This window comes from Eschrichtius robustus, chromosome 4, assembly GCF_028021215.1.
Source record: "Eschrichtius robustus isolate mEscRob2 chromosome 4, mEscRob2.pri, whole genome shotgun sequence".
In the NCBI taxonomy this organism is placed as follows: Eukaryota; Metazoa; Chordata; class Mammalia; order Artiodactyla; family Eschrichtiidae; genus Eschrichtius; species Eschrichtius robustus.
Genome location: NC_090827.1, coordinates 45,747,398 through 45,761,108, shown reverse-complemented (window position 1 = coordinate 45,761,108; position 13,711 = coordinate 45,747,398). Strand labels below are relative to the sequence as shown.

Here is a 13,711-nt window from a genome sequence, read left to right as displayed (position 1 = left end):
CACCAGCGGGCAGGAACCAAGTCCTCCCAACAGGAAACCTGCACAAACCTTTTAGACAGCCTCATCCACCAGCAGGTAAACAGCAGAAGCAAGAACAACAACCTTGCAGCCTGAGGGACAGGAACCACAATCACAGAAAGCTAGGCAAGATGAGACAGGCAGAGTTGGCTGAGAGGAGACAGCCTGAGGGGACAGGAGGGAGGAAATACGCAGTCAAGAATGCTTTTGGAGGAAATCCAGACTGCCATAGAAGCAAGGTGCCACTGTTGAGTGATGCACAGGGGGTGGAGCTGCCATTGCAGCCTGTCTCTCCCCACTCACTGGCCCCCTGCCTCTCCAGGTGCTAGGAAAGGGCCCCAACAGTGTTGGCCTTCTTGCACCCACCACCAGGCACTAAGAAAAGCCACCACCGGGGCTGACCTTCTTACACCGGCCAACAGGTGCTAGGAAAAGCTTCCACTAGGGCCAGATCTCTCACACCCATGGCCACCAGCTTTCCCAGACGCCTGTCACTAACGGGGCCCCCACAAACCAGGCAGTCATACCAACCACATGCCATGTCCTCACCAGGGCAGAATCAAGTGCTCCAGAGTAGCCTTGGGAGCAGACTACTGTGGGTGGCCCACACACAGAGGTGGGGCTAAAACCACAGCTGAGCCTCAGAGGCAGGGTGACTAAGGAAGAAGAACAAAAGTCTTTTCATGCAGCTGCACAAACTGAAGATTAAATCCCCACAATCAGCTCGGTAAACTCTGCATCTATGGAATATCTGAATGGACAATGAGTGTTCCCAAAACTGAAACCAGTCTAACTCTAGTAGCTTTGGACCTTGAGGACTAGTACACATAGGAGTTGGGCCAGGTCAGAGTCTGAGCTGCCCCACAGTGCCCACAGCAGAACCAGAGACTTAGAGGTTTTGGAGGGCTTACTAGGGAGGCAGAGGTTGGCTGTAACTCATGGTGGGGGCAAGGACACTGACAGCTGAGACCCCTTGAAAATATGATTATTACTATGTTTTGTGTTTTGTTTTGTTCTGTTGTTTTTTAATTATTATTTGTTTTTATTTTTATTTAGTTTTTAATTTTTAAGTGTTTTTAATATACTATTTATTTTTTAATATTTCTAAGTTACTTTTTTGCAGTTCTGTGGTTTTTTCTTTCTTTTGTTCTATTTCTTTAATCTTTTTTCCTGTGTTCTACTTGATCTTATCTTTTTTTAATCTTTTATTCTTTTTATCATTTTTGTGTGTTTGTTTTGTTTTCTTTGCTTTTCCTTCACTTTGCTTTCTGCTTTTGTTTTGCTTTTTATTTTTTATTTTCATTAGTTTTGTTTTTATTTGATTTCATTTTGGGATTATTCTGTTTGGTGTTCTTTTGTTTGTTTTCTCTGTTTTTGTTTTCATTTCTTATTGTGTATGTGTGTGTGTTTCTTTGTTTCTTTTAGTTTTTGTTTGGTTTTGCTTTTCCCATTTCTCTGTGATTTTGTTTGTTTGTTTTTAATTGTTGCTGTTGCTGTTTGCTTGTTTTCATCTTTGCTATTTTGTCTTGAGTTTTGTATGTATGTTTGTTTTCCTTTGTTCTCTTCCACCATTTTTTTCTTTTTTTCTGGTCTCTTTTTTCCATTTTTGCCAAGCTGGTGGCTTGCAGCGTCTTGGTACAGGGGTCAGGCCTGAGCCTCTGGGGTGGGAGCGCCAAGACCAGGATGCTGTAACGCCAGAGAACTCCTGGTCCCAGGGAATAGTAATTGGCAAGAAATCTCCCAGAGGTCTCCATCTTAACTCCAAGACCCAGCTCCACCCATTCAGCACCCATTCAGTGCTGAATGCCCCATGTCAAACAACAAGCAAGACAGGAACACAAACCCACCTGTCAGAAGACAGGCTGCCTAAAGTCGTACTAAGCCCATAGACACCACAAAACACACCACCTGATGTGCCTTGCCCATCAAAAGGAAGAGATCCAGTACCACTAGCGAAAACCCAGGCACCAGTCCCTCCCACGTGGAAGCCTACTGGACCAACCTCACCCACTGGGGGCAGACGCCAGAAACAAGAGGAACTACGAACCTGCAACCTGTGGAAAGGAGACGTCAGGGTGAGGTCAGAGAAGATAAAGAAGACAGAGAAATATGTTGCAGATGAAGGAGCAAGGTAAAAACCCACAAGGCAAAATGAATGAAGAGAAAACTGGCAATCTACCTGAAAAAGAATTCAGAGTAATGATAGTAAAGATGATCCAAAATCTCAGAAATAGAATGCAAAAAATACAAGAAATGTTTAACAAAAACCTAGAAGAACTAAAGAAAAAACAAACAGTGATGAACAACACAATAACTGAAATTAAAAATACACTAGAAGAATCAATAGCAGAATAACTGAGGCAGAAGAACAGATAAGTGAACTGAAAGACAGAATGGTGAAAATAACCGTCACAGATCAGAATAAAGAGAAAGGAATCAAAAGACTTGAAGACACTCTCGACTTCTGGGACAACATTAAATGCACCAACGTTCAAACTACAGGGGTCCCAGAAGAAGAAGAGAAAGAGAAAGGGTCTGAGAAAATATTTGAAGAGATTATAGTTGAAAACATCCCTAACATGGGAAAGGAAATAGTCAACCAAGTCCAGGAAGCACAGAGAGTCCCATACAGGATAAACCCAAGGAAGAACAGGCCAAGACACAATTAATCAAACTGTCAAAAATTAAATACAAGGAAAAAATATTAAAAGCTGCAAGGGAAAAGCAACAAATAATATACAAGGAATCCCCATAATGTTATCAGCTGATCTTTCAACAGAAACTCTGCATGCCAGAAGGTAATGGCAGGATATATTTAAAGTGATGAAAGGGAAAAATCTACAACCAAAATTACTCTACCCAACAAAGCTCTGATTCAGATTTGACAGAGAAATCAAAAGCTTCACAGACAAGCAAAAGCTAAGAGAATTCAGCACCACCAGACCAGCTTAGCAACAAATTCTAAAAGAACTTCTTTAGGCAGGAAACACAAGAGAAGAAAAAGACCTACAAACACAAACAAAAAACAATTAAGAAAATGGTAATAAGAATATATATATTGATAATTACCTTAAAGGTAAATGATTTAAGTGCTCTGACCAAAAGACACAGACTGGCTGAATGGATACAGAAACAACAACAGTATAGATGTTGTCTACAAGACACCCACTTTAGACCCAGGGACACATACAGACTGAAAGTGAGGGAATGGAAAAAGATATTCCATGCAAATGGAAATCAAAAGAAAGCTGGAGTAGCAATACTCATATCAGATAAAATTGACTTTAAAATAAAGAATGTTACAAGAGACAAGGAAGGACACTGCATAATGATCAAGGGATCAATCCAAGAAGAAGATATAACAATTGTAAATATTTATGAACCCAACATAGGAGCACCTCAATACATAAGGCAAATGCTAACAGCCAAAAATGGAGAAATTGACAGTAACACAATAATAGTGGGGGACTTTAACACTCCACTTTCACTGATGGATGGATCAACCAGACAGAAAATTAATAAGGAAACACAAGGTTTAAATGACACATTAGACCAGATAGACTTAATTGATATTTATAGGACATTCTATCTGAAAGCAGCAGAATGCACTTTCTTCTCAAGTGCACACAGAACATTCTGCAGGATAGATCACATCTTGGGTCACAAATCAAGCCTCAGTAAATTTAAGAAAACTGAAATCGTATCAAGCATATTTTCCAACCACAACACTTCGAGATTAGAAATCAGTGACAGGAAAAAAAACTGTAAAAACCACAAACACATGAAGGCTAAACAATATGCTACTAAAAATCCAAGCAATCACTGAAGAAGTCAACAAAGAAATAAAAAAATACCTGCAAAAAAATGATAATGAAAACACAATGACCCAAAACATATAGAATGAAGCAAAAGCAGTTCTAAGAGGGAAGTTTATAGCAATATGATCCTACACGAATAAACAAGAAAAATCTCAAATATACAACCTAACCTTACACCTAAAGCAACTAGAGAAAGAACAAACAAAATCCAAAGTAGGTAGAAGGAAAGAAATCATAAAATTCAGAGCAGAAATAAATTAAATAGAAACAAAGAAAACAAGAGCAAAAATCAATGAAACTAAATGCTGCTTCTTTGAGAAGGTAAACAAAATTGATAAACCTTTAGCCAGACTCATCAAGAAAAATAGGAGAGGAATCAAATCAATAAAATTAGGGAAAAAAAAGGAGAAGTTAACACTGACACTGCAGAAATACAAAGGGTCATGAGAGACTACTACAAGCAACTATATGCCAATAAAATGGACAACCTGGAAGAAATGGACAAACTTTTAGAAAGCTACAACCTTCCAAGACTGAACCAGGAAGAAATAGAAAATATGAACAGACGAATCACAAGTAATGAAATTGAAACTGTGATTAAAAATCTTCCAACAAACAAAAGTCCAGGACCAGATGGCTTCACAGGTGAATTCTATCAAACATTTAGAGAGGAGTTAACACCTATTCTTCTCAAACTCATCCAAAATTTTGCAGAGGAAGGAACACTCCCAAACTCATTCTGTGAGGTCACCATCACCCTGATACCAAAACCAGACAGATATTACATAAAAAAGAAAATTACACACCAATATCACTGATGAACATAGATGTAAAAATTCTCAACAAAATACTAGCAAACTGAATCCAACAACACTGTAAAAGGATTATAAACAATGATCAAGTGGTATTTCTCCCAGTGATGCAAGGATTCTTCAATATACACAAATCAATCAAGTGAAACACCATATTAATAAATTGAAGAATAACAACCATATGATCATCTCAACAGATGCAGCAAAAGCTTTTGACAAAATTCAACACGAATTTTTGTTGAAAACTTTCCAGAAAGCAGACATAGAGGGAACCTACCTCAACATAATAAAAACCATATACGACAAATCCACAGCAAACATCATTCTCAATGGTGAAAAACTGAAAGCATTTCCTCTAACATCAGGAACAACAGAAGGATGTCCACTCTCACCATTTTTATTCAACATAGTTTTGGAAGTGCTAGCCATAGCAAACAGAAGAAAAAGAAATAAAAGGAATCCAAATTGGAAAAGAAGAAATAAAACTGTTCACTGTTTGCAGATGACATTATACTATACATAAAAAATCCTAAAGATGCTACCGGAAAACTACTAGAGCTCATCAATGAATTTGGCAAAGTTGTAGGATAGAAAATTAATACACAGAAATCTCTTGCATACCTATACACTAACAAGGAAAGATCAGAAAGAGAAATTAAGAAAACAATCCCATTTACCATTGCAACAAAAAGAATAAAATACCTAGGGATAGACCTACATAAGGAGCCAAAAGACGTGTATGCAGAAAACTATCACATACTGATGAAAGAAGTCAAAGATGGCACAAACAGATGGAGAAATATACCATGTTCTTGGATTGGAAGAATCAATATTGTGAAAATGACTATACTACCCAAAGCAATCTACAGATTCAATGAAATACTTATCAAGTTACCAATGGCATTTTTCACAGCATTAGAACAAAAATATTTTACAATTTGTATGGAAACACAAAAGACCTCAAATAGCAAAAGCAATCTTGAGAAAAAAAAATGGAGTTGGAGGAATCAGGCTCCCCAGCATTAGACTATATTATAGGCCTACAGCAATCAAGACAGAATGGTACTGGCATGAAAACAGAAATATAGATCAATGGAATAGGGTAGAAAGCCCAGAAATAAACCCATGCCACTATGGTCACCTAATCTATGGCAAAGGAGGCCAGAATACACAATGGAGCAAAGGCAGCCTCTTCAATAAGTGGTGCTGGGAAAATTAGACAGCTACATGTAAAAGAATGAAATTAGAACACTCCCTAACACCATACAGAAAAATAAACTCAAAATGGATTAAAGATCTAAATGTAAGGCCAGACACTATAAAACTCTTAGAGGAAAACAGGCAGAACACTCTATGACATAAATTACAGCAAGATCTATTTTGACCCACCTCCTAGAGTAATGGAAATAAAAACAAAAATAAACAAATGGGGCCTAATGAAATTTAAAAGTTTTTGCACGGCAAAGGAAGCCATAAACAAGATGAAAAGACAACCCTCAGTAAGGGAGAAAATATTTGCAAATGAAGCAACTGACAAAGGGTGAATTTCCAAAATATACAAACAGCTCATTTAGCTCAATATCCAAAAAAACATAACAACCGAATCAAAAACTGCACAGAAGACCTAAATAGACGTTTCTCCAAAGAAGACATACAGATGGCTAACAAACACATGAAAAAAATGCTCAACATCACTAATTATTACAGAAATGGAAATCAAAACTACAGTGAGATATCACCTCATACCAATGAGAAGGGCGGTCATCACATAATCTACAAACAATAAATGCTGGAGTGTGTGTGGAAAAAATGTTGCAATGTTGCAATGTTGGTGGGAATGTAAATTGATACAGCCACTGTGGAGAACAATATGGAGGTTCCTTAAAAAATTAAAAATAAGAGTACCATGTGACCCAGCAATCCAACTACTGAGCATATACTCAGAGAAAGCCATAATTCATAAAGACACATGCACCCCAATGTTCATTGCAGCACTATTTACAATAGCCAGGACATGGAAAAACCTAAATATCCATAAACAGAAGAATGGATAAAGAAGATGTGGTACATATATACAATTTAATATTACTCAGCCATAAAAAGGAATGAAATTGGGTCATTTGTAGAGATGTGGATGGACCTAGAGACTGTCATACAGAGAGAAGTAAGTCAGAAAGAGAAAAACAAATATCATACATTAACGCATACATGTGGAATCTAAAAATTTGGTATAGACGATCTTATTTAGAATGCATAAATAGAGACACAGACATAGAGAACAAACATATAGATACCAAGGGGGAAGGGAGGGGTGAAATGAATTGGGAGATTGGGATTGACATATATACACTACTGATACTATGTATAAAACAGATAACTAATGAGAACCTACTGTATAGCACAGGCAACTCTACTCAATGCTCTGTTGTGACCTAAATGGGAAGGAAATCCAACAAAGAGGAGACATATGTATACGTACAGCTGATTCACTTTGGTATACACTAGAAACTAACACAATATTGTAAGGCAACTCTATTCCAATATAAATTTTAGAAAAATGTTGAGACAGCAGAGGAATATATCTCAGATGAAGGAACAAGATAAAATCCCAGAACAACTAAGCAAAACTGAGATGGCCAATCTACAAGAAAAATAATTTGGAGTAATGGTAGTGAAGATGATCCAAGATCTTGGAAAAAGAATGGAGGCACAGATTGAGAAGATACAAGAAATGTTTAACAAAGACCTAGGAGAACTAAAAAACAGATGAACAATACAATAACTGAAATGAAAAATACACTAGAAGGATTCAATAGCACAATAACTGAGGCAGAAGAATGCATAAATGACCTGGAATACAGAATGGTGGAAATCAGTGCTGCAGAACAGAATGAAGAAAAAAGAATGAAATGATATGAAGACCATCTAAGAGACCTCTGGGACAACATTAAATGCACCAACATTTGCGTTATAGGGATCCCTAAAGGAGAAGAGAAAGAGAAAGGACCTGACAAAATATTTGAAGAGATTATAGTTGAAAACTTCCCTAACATGGGAATGGAAAGAGTCACCCAAGTCCAGGAAGCACAGAGAGTCCAAACAGGATAAACCCAAGGAGGAACACTTTTAGACACATAGTAATCAAACTGTCAAAAATTAAAGACAAAGAAAAAATATTAAAAGGAACAAGGGAAAAGTAACAAATAACATACAAGGGAATCCCCATGAGGTTATCAGCTGATTTCTCAGCAGACACTCTGCAGGCCAGAAGGGAGTGGCATGATACATTTACAGTGGTGAAAGGGAAGAACCTACAACCAAGACTCTCATTCAGATTTGATGGAGAAATTAAAAGCTTTACAGACAAGCAAAAGCTAAGAGAATTCATCACCACCAGACCAGTTTTGCAACAAATGTAAAGGAACTTCTCTAAAGCAAAAAGAAAAGGCCACTACTAGAAATAAGAAAATTAGGAATGGAAAAGCTCACCAGTAAAGGCAAACATAAAGTAAAGGTAGGAAATCATCTGCACACAAATATATCCAAAACAACACTTGTGAGAAGGGGAGAGCAAACATACAGGATATTGGGAAAGCATTTGAAATTAAAAGACCGGCAACTTAAAATAATCTTGTTTATATATAGACTGCTATATCAAAGCCTCATGGTAACCACAAACCAAAAATCCAGAGTAGATACACACACAAAAAAGAAAAAGGAATCCAACACAGCACTAACTTTAGCCATCAAATCACAAGAGAAGAGAACAAAAGAGGAAGGGAAGAAAAAAGACCTACAAAACCAAATCCAAAACAATTAACAAAATGGCAATAAGAGCATACATATCGATAATTATCTTAAATGTAAATGGATTAAATGCTCCAACCAAAAGACACAGACTGTCTGAATGGATACAAAAACAAGACCTGTACCTATGCTCTCTACAAGATACCCACTTCAGATGTAGGGACACATACAGACTGAAAGTGAGGGGATGGAAAAAGATATTCCATGCAAATAGAAGTCAAAAGAAAGCTGGAGTAGCAATACTCATATCAGGCAAAATAGACTTTAAAATAAAGACTATTACAAGAGACAAAGAAGGATACTACATAATGATCAAGGGGTCAATGCAAGAAGAAGATATAACAATTGTAAATATTTATGCACCCAACATAGGAGCACCTCAATACATAAGGCAAATGCTAATAGCCATAAATGGAGAAATTGACAGTAACACAATAATAGTGGGGGACTTTAACACTTCACATTCATCAATGGACTGGTCATCGAGACAGAAAATCAATAAGGAAACACAGGCCTTAAATGACACATTAGACCAAATGGACTTAACTGATATTTATAGAGCATTCTATCCAAAAGCAGCAGAATACACATTCTTCTTAAGTGCACATGGAACATTCTCCAGGATTGACCACCTGCTGGGCTGCAAAGTGAGCCTTGGTAAATTTAAGAAAATAGAAATCACATCAAACATCTTTTCAAAGCACAACACTATGAGATTAGAAATAAATTACAAGGAAAAAATTGTAAAAAGACTAACACGTGGAGGCTAAACAATATGCTACTAAATAACCAGTGGATCACTGAAGAAATCAAAGAAGAAACCAAAAAATACCTAGAGACAAATGAAAACCAAAGCATGATGATCCAAAACCTATGGGACACGGCAAAAGCTGTTCTAAGAGGGAAGTTTATAGAAATACAAATTTCAGGAAACAAGAAAAATCACAAATAAACAACCTAACCTTACACCTAAAGCAACTAGAGAAAGAAGAACAAACAAAACCCCAGCTTAGCAGAAGGAAAGAAATCATAAAGATCAGAGTAGAAATAAATGAAATAGAGATGAAGAATAGCAAAGATCAATGAAACTAAAAGCTGGTTCTTCGAGAAGATAAAGAAAACTAATAAACCTTTAGCCAGACTCATCAAGAAAAAAAGGGAGAGGACTCAAGTAAATAAAATTGGTAATTTGGGCCATGTCCCGCCCCTCCGGCCTGGGCTCTGCGTGCCCTGCTGGCCAGCATGGCTCGGACTCTGGCTCCTGCATGGTGGGACTACAGGGTGCATGGCTGCTCAGCTCTCCCTGCTCCCAGCACCAGCCGCCAGCTTGGGCAAACGCCATGTGCCATGAAAGTATCACAGAGCAAAGAAGAACGTCAAGAAATGCAGCTATGTGAAGTTGATTTCCATGGAAACCTCATCATCCTCTGACAACAGTTGTGACAGCTTTGCTTCTGACAATTTTCCAAACACAAAACCTAAATTCAGGTCAGGTATCAGTGAAGAATGGCAAATGTTTTTTATGAGGACTCTGATAATGAATCTTTCTGCAGCTTTTCATAAAGTGAAGTGCAAGATGTGTTAGACCATTGTGGACTTTTACAGAAACCAAGGCCAGATGTCACTAACAAACTGGCCAGTACTTTTCATGCTGACACTGATGATGAATCGTTTTCACGGTTTCTCAGAGAGTGAGATACAAGATGGAATGAGGCTGCAGGCAGACTGTGTGGGCTGTCGGACCCGCAGTCAGTGTAGAAGTTCCAGACCTCTCTGGGTGGCCATGAAGTTTCCAACTTGAAACACTAGGGAAGCAGCCAACAAGAGAGCAGCGCCCTCTGAACCCTCAGAGAATCCTGTGACCGATTGCACTTCTGATTCAGAAGATGAAAGTGGCATGAATTTTTTGGAGAAAAGGGCTTTAAATATAAAGCAAAACAAAGCAATGCTTGCAAAACTAATGTCAGAATTTGAAAGCTTCCTTGGCTCCTTCCCTGGAAGGCATTCCTTGTCAGCCCCCAGTTCACATCCAAAGACACCCTGAAGGCACACATTCCCAGGTGTCACCTGCAGGAGAAACCCTGAGCAGAGAGCTCGTCCTCCCTTCAGGTCAAGGTCTCAGGTCCTTGGGTTGCACAGTGCCCTGCCCACAGAGGAGGAGGAGGAGGAGGAAGAGGAGGATAAGTACATGTTGGTGAGAAAGAGGAAACTCATGGCCGGCTACATGAACGAAAATGACATTCCCTGAAGTTGTCACCCTGGATCCATGACACTTCCCCATATAATTCTCCTGGTGGACAAAATCACGGAGGGAGAATTGGACAACACCTGCAACAACTCTCGAGAGAAGATCTATAACTGTTCATTGGGATTGACTTATCATCAGTGCTGCCAGAAAACTATTGATACCAAGACAAACTACAGAAACCCAGAGTGCTGGGGCTTTCAAAGCCAGTTCTGTGGGCCCTGCCTTCAAACTGTTACAGTGAAGAAGGCAGGGAGGCTCTGCTAGACCCAAACTGGCACTGCCCTCTCTGTAGTGGGATCTGCAACTGCAGCTTCTGTTGGCAGAGAGACAGGCGGTATGTGAGTGGGGTGCTTGTGTACTTAGCCAAGTACCACGGCTTCGGGAACATGCATGCTTACTTGAAAAGTCTAAAACAGGAGTTTGAAATGCAAGTATAATAATTGGAAGATCCACTACCTGCCTTCCACTTCACAAATCTTCCTTGTTTTAAAGTTTTAAATTTTGTCATGTGATTGAAACCCGAGTTAAGATTTCTGATGATCGTCTGTCTTATAGGCAAATCAAGTTAATCTCATTAGACATGCCTGCATGTCTGGACATCATGGAGGTGTAGTGCCAACTGTACTCTGCCCTCCTGCAGTTTCTCCTTTGCTTTCCCCCCCACCCCTCATCCGATGCCATCCCCCTCTTATTTCCAGTGGTTCTCTTCCATCTTTTAGTTTCGGAATCCTTTTTAAATGACCATTTTATGAAAGCATGTTTGATTTAATTGGTGTTGAAATAGCCCTGGAATCCACCCATAAAACCAAGCACTTAGAAATGCAGTAGTAGTGTTAACTAACTACATCCCTCAGTTTCCAGAGATTAACCCTCTAACTTGCTTACATGAAAACACTGGATCTGATTTAGTGTTCATTGACATTTTTAACAGAATCAAGGCACAAAAGTCTTAAAACCATGTGGAAAAATTAGGTGATTGTTGGCAAGTGGAGTATATGACTGTGGAGGTCTCTCAGGAGAATATTCCATATATTGTGCTTATTATTCAAGTTGTCACAGTTGAAGCTTAGTTGCTGCTGATTTCTTCCACCAAGTGCATCTGGCCCACACGGTCACAACCCAAAGGTTCGCGGACAGTGCCATGCTTGAAATCATTGTAGAAAAGCCATTCTGGGGAATTGGGAAGGGGAGGCTTCAGGAGTAGGTCGATTTGAATTCATGGAATAAAACTTCAGAATAATTGTAGTTTGCCAAGTTTATTTCAGTTCATAATGTAAGGTATTTCAAATAAATTCTTGCTTATGTTGCATGGAAAATTGATACTTATATTCGGCTAGAATTCTTTGCAGTTTTTACTTTCTTGAAGAAATTGTAAGCCAGGCACAGGGTTCACATTCAGGTATGAAGCCCTTTTATAACACTGAGAAGTGCCTTTTTGGAGAAGGGTGACTTTCAACAGTTTGCTAACTTGACGTCTCTGCCAGTATAGTTTCTGGGCAGAGTCCATGTGTTATCTCTCCTTCCCCCTGTTCTGGCATGAATCAAATTGTTCAATAGAGGTAGAATCTAAGTGTGTGTGTGTTCATTTTGTTTTGCATCTGCAGCCTGTAGCCCATGCAGTGTTTGGTGCATAATTGGACCTTGAATCAATAAATGTAAATAGAGTTTTTGATCTGTTATGCTGTTATACAAAGCTTTTTATTTTAATAATAAAACGTTCTGTTCTAAATAAAATAAAATTGGAAATGTAAAAGGAAAAGTTACAACTGACATCACAGAAATACAAAGGAGCATAAGAGACTACTATGAGCAACTATATGCCAATTAAATGGACTACCTGGAAGAAATGGACACATTCTTAGAAAGGTATAACCTTCTAAGACTGAACCAGGAAGAAACGGAAAATATGAAGAGACCAATCACAAGTAATGAAATTGAAACTGTGATTAAAAACTGCCAACAAACAAAAATCCAGGACCAGATGGCTTCACAGGCGAATTCTATCATTTAGAGAAATGTTAACACCTATCCTTCTGAAACTCTTCCCAAAAATTGTAGAGGACTCTTTCTATGAGGCCACCATCACCCTGATACCAAAACCATACCACAAAAAAGGAAAATTACAGGCCAATATCACTGATGAACATAGACTCAAAAATCTTCAACAAAATACTAGCAATCCAAATCCAACAATACTTTAAAAGGATCATACACCAGTATAAGTGAGATTTATCCCAGGGATACAAGGATTTTTCAATATCTCCAAAAAATCACTGTGATACACCACATCAACAAACTGAAGAAAAAACCCATCTCAATAGATGCCAAAAAGCTTTAGACAAAATTCAATGTTCACTTATGACAAAAACTCTCCAGAAACTGGGCATAGAGGGAACATACTTCAACATAGTAAAGACCATATATGACAAACCTACAGTTAACATCATACTCAATGGTGAAAATCTGAAAGCATTTCCTCTAAAATCAGGAACAAGACAAGGATGTCCACTCTCACCCCTTTTATTCAACATAGTTTTGGAAGTTCTAGCTGCAGCAATCAGAGAAGAAAAATAAATAAAAGGAATCCAAATTGGAAAAGAAGATGTAAAACTGTCACTGTTTGCAGATGGCATGATACTATACATAGAAAATCCTAAAGAATGCTAACAGAAAACTACTAGAGCTCATCAGTGAATTTGGTAAAGTAGCAGGATACAAAATTAACACACAGAAATCTGTTGCATTCCTATGTACCAACAATGAAATATCAGAAAGAGAAATTTGAGAAACAATCCCGTTTTCCATCACATCCAAAAGAATAAAATAACTAAGAATAAACCTACATAAGGATACAAAAGATATATACTCCAAAAACTTTAAGACCCTGATGAAAGAAATTGAAGATGGCAAAAACAGATGGAAACATACACCATGTTCTTGGATTGGAAGAATCAATATCGTCAAAATGACAATCCAGGGCATGTACAGATTCAATGCAATTCCTATCA

General features: G+C 38.2%; 1 pseudogene; it reads left to right on the top strand.

The window, feature by feature from the left end:
- The first annotated feature begins 9,651 nt into the window (after nucleotides 1–9,651).
- LOC137763449 (cell division cycle-associated protein 7 pseudogene) lies at nucleotides 9,652–11,140 on the top strand (annotated as a pseudogene).
- The last annotated feature ends 2,571 nt before the right edge of the window (nucleotides 11,141–13,711 follow it).